This window comes from Haemorhous mexicanus, chromosome 1 (genome assembly GCF_027477595.1).
Source record: "Haemorhous mexicanus isolate bHaeMex1 chromosome 1, bHaeMex1.pri, whole genome shotgun sequence".
Lineage (NCBI taxonomy): Eukaryota > Metazoa > Chordata > Aves > Passeriformes > Fringillidae > Haemorhous > Haemorhous mexicanus.
Window position 1 is genome coordinate 129,816,069 of NC_082341.1, and position 13,011 is coordinate 129,829,079.

Below are 13,011 nucleotides of genomic sequence, written 5' to 3' on the forward strand. Positions count from 1 at the left end.
GTGGCTGCACAGAGGAGTAACAAAATCATCTTGAATTTATTCCCTAATATTAACATCTGCCAATTAATGCTTTTTTAATGTCCAGATCCCAGGTGAGTTCTGCGCAGTACATCCCTGCTGTGATTCCAGAAAGTTCCAAATTCGGCTGTGGCCAGGCAGCCACACCAGGCAAAGGACTGGGAGGTCTGTCATGAGGAAAATCAGAACTGGGTTTGCTTAGCCTTGAGAAAAGACCACATAGAGGACACCTTGTCACTATCATTCAGTAATTAAAAGGTGGTTACAAAAAAGATAGAGACTCCATTCTTTTACAATGAGTCACATGCAAAAGATGAGGCATGATGGGTACAAGTTGCTGCTAGAGAGCTTTTGACTGGAAATAAATTTTTTATAATGAGAGCAATCAGCCATTGGCATAATCTCCATAGGGAAGCTCTGTATTCCCCAACACTGGACACTTTTAAGATCCAGCTGGACAGGGTGCTGGGCCATCTTGGCTAGACCATGCTTTTGCCAAGAAAGGCTGGATAAGATGATCCTTGAGGTCCTTTCCAACATGGTATCCCATGAGTTTATGAAATACAAGAAAGCCACAAATACTGAGGGATCCCTCTTGTGCGTTTGTTCATTCCAGGAGTCAAGGGTTAAGGGAGCAGAGCTGAAGTAAAGCTGCTGTACTTAACAGCTCCTGAAAAACCTATTCTTCTTATTTTTTCCTTATCCTGTTTTAAAGTAGTTTATAATTTTGAACTCACTTTTATGGCTCCTTCCTATGAAACTTGAAAAGAGCCCCACACATTTCTACCTGCCTGCAGAGAAATTTGGAGAGTGTATTTCAAAGCTGTTGTTTCACAAGCATCTATGTGATTGAAATATTGCATTCATAGCTATGTCACCCAGCTGGAGAACACCTCGGGAAAAATCTGATCAATTATAACAAAATCTTATCACTCAAATTTCAACAGTCCAGCTCTAAAGAATTTGTCACATAAATTCAAGGAAATGTGAACAATTCATGAACAGAAAATAGCCAATTACATTCAGCTAGTCACATGAGTTCTTTAGATGTGGTCCATCCAAATATGGATCAATCTCTTGAAGTTTTTCTTGTGGGAGCTGGAAAGATTTAAACCATGTATTTTTACCTTTGTCTACAGAAACTTCCCCCTCCAGACGCTATCAGTACACTGCCACTGTCATTCTGGTTTTAAATATTGACATGGAACAAATAAACACTACTCCTGTTCTGTGTGTGCCTTGCAGCACAAATTTCTGTTTTGTATCATCTAAGCTCCTCCAGATCTGTTTCAGCAGCGTCCCACTTTTACCTTTTTGTTTCAGTGTTCCACCTTTACCTTTTGTTACCTAGCAGTCTTGTAGTGTGCAGGAAATGATAGATTGCTCTAGTTTCAAGAGGAGAACATCTGTGTTTGTTTCCTGCGGGATAGCAAAGCTGATATTATTTCCCTCTCTGTGTGAAGCTGCTGTGTGCCTCTTCCAAATGGCTGAAGTAGCCACTGGAGTGATACACATTTAAGTAGCCTGGGAGTCTAATTATCTAAGGGGCATTCATTTGAGCAAATTAAAGGAAGAAAGAAAAATTATTATTATTATTATTAGTAGTAGTATTAGTATTAGTATTATTAATTTATTAATTTATTTATTAAGCACTGTGCAGTGGAAAAAACCCCATACTGTTTCCACCTACAGTGCTTCATCAAGTTATCTGATTGTTTAGCTAAATCCAAAGAGTACAAAAGCCCTTTGTTATAACAACAACAAAAACCTGCTGGATAAGAGCCGAATGAAGAAGGCTGTGAACTGTGAAGCTGTGAATGTGGACACATTTTAGGACAGGAGCTGCTTCACTCTGGTTAAGGACTGCTATTCCAGAGCAGGGCAGCACTTCCCAGGCACATTTTTGCACTCAGGACATTTTTGCACCTTTGCCCCAAGATAACTTCTCATGGTGGCAACCAAAAACTCTGAGATCTTTCTGGGAGTAGTCCAATGAGAAGAGATGTGTTTTTATCTCTGTGCCCTTAAAGCCTATTCACACTCCCATTGCATTGAATCTGTTTTGTTGCTCGATCTGAAAAGGCCAAAGGAGTCTGAAGCAGGTTTCTTATGATGGGGTAGTTAAATGCCATAATTCTTTCCGTTGAATATGTATCATGATTGCTCCTTTCCTAACACCCATGTAATTGCTTCCCATCTCCCAGCCGTGCTTTTTGATGCCACATTATAATGAAACATCATGCAATTGAAGTTTGCCTCTGAAAAATTCTTAAACTGGCTTGAATTGAAATATTCAGAGCTTTTAGTCAGCAGGACAAACCCCTACCTGCAAGACCTGGCACAGTAAAGCCCTGTAGCACCTCTCTGGGCATGTCCCAAGAGAGCCTTTGGCTAGGAGTTGTCTTGCAGGTGAAGCCCACACTGCTCCAGAGCTTCACACAACTCATGCCATAGTGAGCTATTTTGCATAGCAATGGCCACAATGGCTAACTGGGCCAGGTCATGGAGAAAAAACCCAAACAGGTTAAAGATGGGCTCCTGTTGGAGCTGGAGAGATCTTGCTTTATCATAACAGAGTATGAAATTCACCCTGGCAGGCACGGTAGGCAAGTGGTAAACGGAGGTATTTTGACAGCAAGTTCAGCCATTCTGACATCACACAGCAGTTAAATACTAGCAATACTGTTAGGATGACTTGTCAGCCACTGACTTGACTAAAATCTGACTCATGGGCTGATGCCATTTGTTTACTTTTGTTCTGCTCCTTAGGTTGGAGCAGGAGAAATTTAATCATATTGTCAGAAAATCCACCAAATCTACTTGCATTCCTCACTTAAAATTACTTAATGCTGAACTTTCTTTCTCCCATATAAAAGAAGATTTTAAAAGCAAACTATCAATTATTTTCTGACTACAGAAAATGACATTAAAACATTAAAACATATTCTATCCTTTCATTATCCTTTATTATCATCCTTTTTTATTGAGAATGTTGACCTCCACTCACAAAAAAAGCCACACATTCCAAAGAAAAACTGAAAAATACATTAAAAAAAAAAAGTAAAATATTCTCTCATTTCCTCTTTTGCAGATCTTGGCAGATAGATGTTTATTGGGACCAAACTGGTTTCCTAATACCAGAATCTTAAAAACCTTACTAAAGGGAGCCATGATTTTTGTGATATCAGTCCAAACTTGTTCCCACATCCAATTAATTAACTTGAAATATTTGCTGTGATTACAGAATCCAGGGATATAAATGCACATCTTAAGACATCCTTTGGAGGTTCTTTGGGATATCCAAGTCATTTGCATGGGCTAGCAGACATGACATTGGGCTTAGGAGAAAAGCTGGACCTTCCCACAAGGTGGGCAGCTGGGAGAGCAGGCAGGATGCACCCAACTCTCTTAAATACCAGTAAGCACACATAGAAAGACAGCTGAATGCTGTCCAGGAGTGCAGAAATCTATCAAGTTTTTTTCTCTTGGATCCTTTTGAAACTCTGGATGAGTTCACCAGAAAGAGAAATGAACCCATTCATAAAAATAAAGGCAGAGAGAGAGATGTCACTGTGATAAGCAAGTTTTCTCCTGCCATCATTCATTTTTCACCAAAGAAATCCAAAGGCAACAGTTAGTCAAGAATGATTCCAGCCTGTGTCTGTAAGAAACAGGGAAGTTAGGAGGCAGCAGGGAAGTCCTGCATCCTTATAACACACAGCACTGGCAGTAGTTTAAATCATAGAAGACTTTCTGGAGTTGCCCAGGCTTGTGTTCCCCAAAGCAAAACAGCCAGCACCCAGTAGAAGAAGAAAGAAATATTGCAAAGAAACAGAATGTGGGGTCCTTTTAACATGCATTTTCTCATCGCTGTCACACATGTTTAGGAGAGAAGGAACAGGAATCAGGGTAGCCCAAGTCTTACAAACAGGATGATAATGTAGAAAAAAGCAGAGACTTGGACAGACAGGACCAATTAAGCAATCTAGACCTGCCAGAAAAAAAGATATCCTTACAACTGAAATGACTGCAATACAAGCACACAAAAGACTGATTCTTCTTCAAATGCAAATAAGACTTGGAGCACATTGTGGCATGTGGCACACACGTCTGGGAAATGAAAGGCATCTGATATTTGCTTAGCTTCCAACAAGAGAGTAGCATTTTGGCACAGACAAAGTGGCATAGAAAAGCAGGTGTGAGGTATGAATTTCACATTACCTGCTTCTATTGCCAACATTACTTGCTCTGTTACTTTAGTTGGAGTCTCACATTTAGAAGACCAAAAAATGACATTGTGAAACAGCCAAGAGAAGAATTACACAAGCTCTGTTGTTAAGTTGTGCACCAGTTTGAGAAAACTGCTTTCTGGAAAATCCATTAAAGCAAATCTGATATGACTTCCTAGCTGTAACATACAATTGAGCTCCACATCGTGTTGGCACAATTAGACACAGTCACCATTTCTGTAGCACTCAGCTTTTTGAAAGGAATTCATACTAAATTCATATTAGTTAGGAGGCTATTCTGGCATTAGAGACAGTTTATTTAGTTGTATTCAGAAATTTCAACAAGAATTTTGAACCAATGCCTCCTGGATAAATTCAATGGCAACAAACCTTTGATTCTGAGACCAGGCTTTGTAGCTGGTCAGTACCATCCCAGAAACAAGCACAGAGACAGGTTAATATGCCTATATGCTTAATGTGCAGGGAGTATTTTGGGGAAAGTTTTGGATTTATCTCTCCTCCCTTATTTGCACAGAAAAATCACTCCCTGAGCACTGGGAAGCAGAAGGAAAGCAATGGACTCAAATGCTCCTGCTGAACAAAATGGTGACCCTATGAATCCCATGGATTCAGAGGCTCATCCAGGGAGTCACTTCCCCATGGAAGGCTGGGAGTTTATCCCTTGCTTCTCTTTTCTGCACCAGCACTAACTTTTAAAATTATTCAGCAGCTTTGAAGCAACTTCTTAATTTTGATACTCTGATTGATGCAACACATAAATGTTTTAAAGTGCACTTATAACTGAGACATCTCTTTATTTAATGTCACCTGAGTGAGCTGAATTGAATGAGCTGAAAAATAATAACTTTTTCAGCTCACTGCATCCATTGTTTCTCTGGAATGGTTACCAAGAAAACAAAGCATGAGCCTTTTCAGTCAAGGTTTCAAGCACTGGCTGACCAGCGCTGCTCAGACCATAGAAGTTCCTAAAGGGGCAGAGCAATCCCTTTATGGATTGATGCCAACCAAAGGGTTGGATATCCCTTTTCTCTTTCATCTAGATGTTATGTATTTTCATGCACACTCTTGTGCTGTGCAAATTCTGTGGAAAAGCGGACTAGGATTGCCTCATGTTTGACTACTTTTCCTGATGGAAAATTTTCATAAATACATACAACATTGTCATTCCCATGGCACTTTGCTTTATGGTGTTTCCTGATTTTTGCTCCAAGATCTTGATCATTCCCAAGTCATGTGGAGCCCGTTATGCATTTATTCAAACTGGATGTTGATAGAAGGAGCATTTTTATGCAAGAGTGTGCACTGTCACTCAAAGATTAGGATTTTAGTAAAGTTGTTGGTGGCTTCATCAAATTTCTGGTGAGGATCAGAATCCTAATCAGATACTTCTTTCTGTAAAATGAAATTTTAGCAACACAGAGAATGGAGAATGGTTTAGAGTTACATTTCTTTGAGTACAGCTTCCTTCTGTCCCCATTTGTGTTTGTGAGGCTCCTTCAGCCACAGGCCCTTCCTCTGACTTGCCCTCCCCACATTTCTAGGACGAGAAGGCAGCAGCCTAATTTCTTTAGATGGAGATAAAGAGGAATGTTTGTAGTTACTAGCTTCAAGGATTTACAACAAATTTGGAAACTGCTGGCTGCTCAGATTGTGGGTGGTAGTTTGGGGACTCTTTAGCCACCTGCAGCTCTCAAGCTGTTCAAGTGTAATTTGTTATGCTGGGGCTGCAGTCTGAGCTGAGGGAGGCTTTTCTACCAGCTTGAATATTTAGAAGCAGGGGATCCATGGGAGACTTCTGAAGCCAACACTGCCACCTTGCAAAGTAGCAATTGGATGCCCTGGGAAACTATTGTCATCACATTCCCACAGTCCCTGGATGTTTGAAGTATGTGGACTCTGTGTAGGGTTAGAAAGCTGAGTAACTGTTCCTTCACTTGTGTTTTTTAATTTTGTGACTCACTTTAAGCCTCTTGGAGGTGCTCTAAGAGGGAGAAAGAGACTGAGTCATAACCCAGTTTCCTTAGCAACATAATACAGTCAGAACCTCAGGTATGATAAGCATAGTGGAAAAAAAAACAACCCTTGACAGCTATGATATTCCTAAAGATAATTGGTTTTTACTGAGGAATTGTAGCATTAAAGAGTAAAAAATTGCATTATTGACATAAGTGCAGTGAAAAATCTGCTAGAGAAGCAATATCTGAAAGCAATGTAAGTAATTTTCCCAGAACCTGGTCTTCTAGAAGAATGATTTTACCCATTGAGCTATTGCACAATCTATTAACAGATGAGAATACTCTGACAGGGGAGAGGGAAGGTGTAGAACATAAAGCAAAAATCCGTGACATACTTGAATGCATTCCCTAGGGGCACACAATGTATGAGTGAGACAACACACATAGGAAAGGTCAGAAATTGTGGACACAAATCACAAGAAGAAATAAAGAAATGTCCACTCATGGAACACTTTAATGAGATGAAACCTCCCTTCACATCTTTAGAGGTTATAGGTATTGACTATGTCCCGAAAGCCTGCAGAGAGGGGAGACAGGAGCAGCTTATTTAGACAGTGAGAAGCACAGAGGATTTAAAAAACGTGTCACTACCAAATAGAACAAACCAATAACTGAAATAGATGATGTGTATATTTCTCTAAGACTGGGAGAAGAAATCTGCTTGATTACAGACATGTAGGTGGAAGCCCTACAAAAGGCAGAGCAGTGCTGTTGGCTACTGCAAGCAGCGCAGAGTGCAGCAACAGAGACCTTTGGCTCATCACCACTGTTCCACAGGAGCTGTCTGCTGTCATAAACGTGTTTGGTGAGAAGCCACAGGCAGTTGCCTCTTTGCTGTGTGCTGCTGCCTTTCTCAAATGCTGTGCTCCTTTCTGTGCAGCCATGGCAAAAGCATCACTCTTATTAGTTTGGACAGTGGGGCGTCTGTGGAGACAAATCAGTTCTGTAGCATGGGAGTGGGCTAAGGCATCACCTGGATTTTAGTACTGCTGCTGCTGCACAAGGGACACAGATACAAGGAAAGCCTGTGCCCCTCAAACCTCACTTTGTTACTGTACTTCTACAGAGCTGATGTATTTCGCCAGAAAAAGGTGCCTTGGAAACTGATGTTTTATCCTTTGCTTGATGATATGGATTTGCTGGGAGGGATTGCAGTAAATGAATGTATTCTCTCATTGCAGACATGATGGAGATTGAATAAAATAGCTAAATTCATAGCTTCTCTTCCTTCCTTTTGAAGTGGTTAACTCTTAAATATTTGTTTGTGTCTTTACAGAGCTTGGTATGGTCATACCAAGCTATTCTATTTATCTTTTTATATTTCAGATATTAAATATTCTTTCTATCTTATATATTTATATATATTATAATTATTAATTTCTTATCTTTGCACACTGCCCATTCATCAAGAAAAAAGGAAAACAGCATAAATACAAATGTATTGAAAATAATTCTAGTTTTTTTTTTTTTTGATTCATCAGGATAATTTTTACCCATCAGTCCTACAGAGAGAAATGTGACTGACTTTAGTGAACTCTGAACCAGCAATTTCAATAGGTGAACAACAGTATTATATGCACAAAACTAAACACAAGTGTTTGAAATCTCTGGCTTGCACATTCTCTGTTTAATATGTCACACAAGAAATTGGATAAAGGTAAGAACTGAATTGGTTGTCCTAAGATCCTGAGATGTTTAAGTAAATTAATGTAGTTCAAGAGGTATCAAATGTGGATATACTGTCAGTAATTCAAGACTGGGCAAAAATTGTGATGATTTCTTCTGGTTTGAGTAATACAGAGCAGAATCTTTGATATTTTTAAAACATTAGGAATCTCTGTCTAGAAAATCTGACCATTTGGAACTAGCCTAGTAACAAATACTCTGCTATCTCTTGTCATCGGGGCTGAACAGTGACCACTTACACTGTGGTGATCAGCCTTTACTGATCTGTAAAGATCAGTAACACTGGATCCTCACAGTGTCCAAGGGGAGATTGAGACTCCTAGACCCTGACTGGAACTCTGCCAAGAGTAAGAATTATTATCTTTTTAAAATAATACTTCATGAACCCATAGGCCATGGAAGACTAAGGGTCCATGGGTTGAAAATCATTACTTGCTTCATTCCTGTATTAACTGGTAATATAGGCCTGAATAAAACTCACCAGTTCTGCTATTTATATGGCATTTCATATTCCTAACTTCATCTGGGTAACATAAATTTCCTGGGAATATCTATCTAAATTGTCATCTGCTGCCTTTTGTTTCTATAATGTAGCTTCTGTATGTATAACAAGCAACTCTTGCAATATCTTATTTGTTCTCTTCTATCTTCTGACATGTTGCTTCAATTAGGAGATAATAATGTAATTATTACACTACAATTGTAATCACATAATATCTAACAAAAACTTCAAAATGGCTCAGATCTTTATTAATTTCTGCACTCAGTCAGTGCATATCACTGACCACACTGGAATTCTTGTGGGACACCACCTGAATCGTACTCTTCCTGTGCTAAGCAGGCTTTTAACAAAACTTACCTCTTTTATTCTAGTACAAGCTATTCTAGTAAAATCAACAGATTAGGGGGGTTTGGTGTGGGGTGGTTTTTTTTTTTGGGTTTTTTTTTGTTTTTTTTTTTTTTTTTTTGTATCTGAGCATAGGACTGCAAATGTAGAATTGAGCTTCACATGAAGGATGTTGCGGCATATTTAAATTTACAGCTAAGAGTATTTTTATCATGGCCTCTCAGTAAGTCAAACTGCCTTTTTATTGGAATTATAATACTAAATGTAGTAGCATGTCACTGACATTGATGCATGTTTGAATTGATTGAAATGTGGTCTTCTACTCATATAGGTGGTAAGAATACTTTACAATGACTCTCTTGAGGAGATACCTTTTACTTATGTTAATAAATAGATTAAATTGTATGAAACTTGCTACAGCCAATGGTTGCATAAAAATTCCCTATTTTGATATTTAGTTCCTTTATGTCTGAATGTCTAGACTCTTTATGTTTGAACTTTCATCTGTGTTAAGTAAGTAGTCTATGGCTTACATGTAGGCCATGCCTGGATACATTCTTGAAATCTAGAAAAGAGAACTTAAAACTGGTGCATACATAAGCTTGTAGAATATAAAGTGAAAGTTCTTGACATGGAAAAAATGAAAGCATAGAGAGACTATCTTGGCTGGTCACCACGTTCAATTGAGCAGAGTTGTTACACTTTGCTGACAATACTAATAACTTAAACCATCAATCTATAGGCACAGCTATTCTTAGCAGAACACAGTGAAAACAAACTGCTTTGCTTATGGTATTCACAGCACTGAAGCATGCCCTTAGCAAAGTGGTACAAATGTCAATATGCTGCTGAGCTCCTCAAAACCTCTAACAAGTTATTTGAAGAACAGACAAACCTTCTGGAAGTCTTTGAAAATATAGATCAAATTCTAATACAACTGCTTTCCCCAGATTCTGCACTTGTGAAAAATCTGTTCCCCCTCAAACTATGATAATGATTCTGAGTCAGATCTGTTAGATGGGACTGTGCCTGTGACCTGTGCAAGGACCCTTAAAGTAAAAATACTTACATTAAATGTCTACCTGGAGCTTCAAGAACAGATCCCAGACCTCAAGGACTCAGGTTCTAACCCTGAGTTGTTACCACTCATTTCAGCTCACCTTTGTGCCTTTTGCTATTATGATAATAAACTCTCTTTGCTGGAAGCAAGTGCATATTTTGAATCAACATAAAAATCCAAATGTAGTATTTATTAGGCAGGGAAGAAAATGTACAAAATAAAGCTTTTGGTATTATCCTCAAGAAATTAAGTTACAAGTCAGGAATTGGCACAGTCTGCTCTCAGCCAGTTAAATGCTGCATATTATTTTAGCAAATGTATCTGCTGGCAGTTGTTAACCTCAGGCAATAGAAATACATGTTTGCAGAGGAGTAAAGAGCAACTAGGGAATCTGTTTATTCACTCCCATAAGAGCTTTTCTGAACTGATATGCAGAGTTATTATTTCAGAATTAATTATAAAGCAGGCTCATTGTAAGTGGCATCTTTGCTGGTTGATTTTATTTTTGTTTTTATTTTTGAAAACCCCATTAACAGCATACAACTATTAGCTGGTTTATAAATAAAATGCAAAATTTGTTGCACTATTAGTAGAAAACTATTCTTGATTCCACAATTTTCAGAGGATAAAGGACCTTTACCAGCTCTTCTCTTTGGGAAAATATTTTTAAAATTCAGTAACTGACATATGGTGTAAAATATTCAGTTCAAAGGAAGAAACAAAGCCAGACAGAAAACACAGACTGGTTTGTATTTTTATGACTATAAGCAGTGTTCCTGCAGTATGGTAAGGAATTCATTCCAACATGTCCTTCAATGTGGCACTAGTATCTTACAGTGACTTGCTGCAATTCCTTTGTGATCTTGACTGTCTATCTGTCCATTGCTCTTTCAAAGATATGCTCCATGATATTGCACCTGTCAGAGTGGTTTTCTGTTCCCAGAAATAATTTGCTTCTCCTGTCAGGCCCAGCACAGAATCTTCCTCTAAGAGCCTCTCCTGAGTGGTCATCTGGAAGCATCACCTCGGTGCAGAACAGGCAGGCTGCTGGCTTTGTGTTGGTTCACTTCTCCTCAGCACTGCCTACTGCCCTGAAGGCAGCATTAAATTTTATTCCTGGACTACACAGCATTATAACTAGATGTGCAGACATGACATTTTGATTGCTAAATTCCAGGCCTATTGACGTTTGTGACAAGGCTCAGAGAAAGACTCAGCAGAAAAAGGATAAAGATGCAGAGGAGGCAATCAGCTGAGGACAGTCAGAGATAAGGATCCAAGTCTCCAGAACCCAATAAACACAGGGAGGTGTTACACCACACCTGAAATGCAGCATTGAGAAGCCTCTCTCATGCAGCATTTGAAGAGCAGTCAAAAGCCAGAGCCAAGGTGCTAAAAACAGGCATGTCCAAACTGTGGAGAAATTAGATTTCAAGAGCTCTGAACAGCGCGCCTTTCTATAGTCAGAAAACAGAACACAAAGTGAAAGCAGCTGAGTAAGAAACTGGAGGAAAAGCAAAGAAATCTTCCCAGGATCTAAAAGATCTGAAGTGACCAATGAGAAAAGAGGAAAATTTACTTAGTATAATTAATACTACAGACCTTTTTCTGCATAACTTCTTTTATGCAGCTTTTTTCTGCAAAACGAAGTGTAAAAAGCATGGCTGCAGTTTTCCCTTGCTGTATATGGTACTTAGAGATAAATCATTTATGGCCTCATGGCTACACTTCAGTGAAACTGATGACATTAAAGTCTGTAGACTTGGGATGAGGCAGTATTTATAATAAAAAAGATCCACGGAGTGAAAGGAATACTAAAATAGTTTCCATTATAATAATGTATCTTTTGATGCTTCTTCATGTTACTATGCTTTCGGAATGTGTGTGATTATCACTAGGTATAAGAATCATGAATCATTCAGACTCCCAAGGATGTCCTTGAAGATGAGTCTCAAATACAGACACTTGAGAGCTCCCAGATTACCTGCTGGAGCTGGAGAGACTGATTCAAGGTCTTACACTGATAAATTATCAGTTTTCCTGAAATGGCAGGGGTCAGTTGGAGTTACTCTGGTATAAACTGAGGGTAGTCCAATGTACTGTGCTTAACCACCACCTGGATTTAAAGGCAGATGAGGAAATGCTTGGGTTTGGTTGTTTATTTTGGGGTTTTGTGTGGGGTTTTTTGTTGTTGTTGTTGTTATTGTTTGCTTGGGGTTTGGTTTTTTTGTTTTAGTGTTTGTTTTTAAATAGCTGTGTCACTTTACTGCTCATTTATCTAATTTCGTAACCATAGAAGTTCAAATTCTCACCAGAATTATCATCACCTAAAACTACTGCATTTAGAGTAGCTGTCGAGAAAGACTTAGTTGTCCACAAGTAGGGGTAGCATCCAGGGAAGAGATATTTCTACTTGTAGGGATGAGTAGAAATTTCATCTCACAGATACAGACTATTCTTTGAAGGGAGAAATAGAACACAGAGCCTTTCAGTTAACAGGTACCTGTTTTATGATGTCACTGTGAATCTCTCAGACTTCAAAAAATTAAAAATTACTTTGAAATATCAGTGAGTTTTCAATTACTCTGAACAGATGGCTTAAGGGGAAAGATGCAAATTTTACTGCTGAAAATAAAAAGTATAAAAATCAACTGATCTGACTCTGGAAAGAAGTAAACAAAATTTTCTCTTCATTTAATTGTGCAATATAAGCTAAAAGTTCTTCTTAAATCACTATCAAAATGCAGTAAAAGCAAATATAAAACTGTTCTAATTGTGTATATTTTAAGTCGGTGAGTGCTACAGTACCAACAGTGTGAAAAATGGAGCCCTTAGAAAAATCAGTGATCATTCTTTCTTCCCCTGTCCTTTACTGGTGTTATTTCTTCAGTGTAACCATAGAAGTCAATGGAAATTTAGCCACAGATTTCAAATGGAATAAATTTAGGTCTTTGTGTTATAACAAAGAAAGAGATGTTGAAATTTCATAAGTTACTTTTGCCTTCCAAATACAAAATACTCTATTTACCTGGCCCTGTCTCTAAGCCTACTATATAGGAAAAATTCCTATTTAAACCAGCTATTTATTGGTTACAGCAAAGTCTTTTAAAAGATATCTCACAATAATGTATTTTC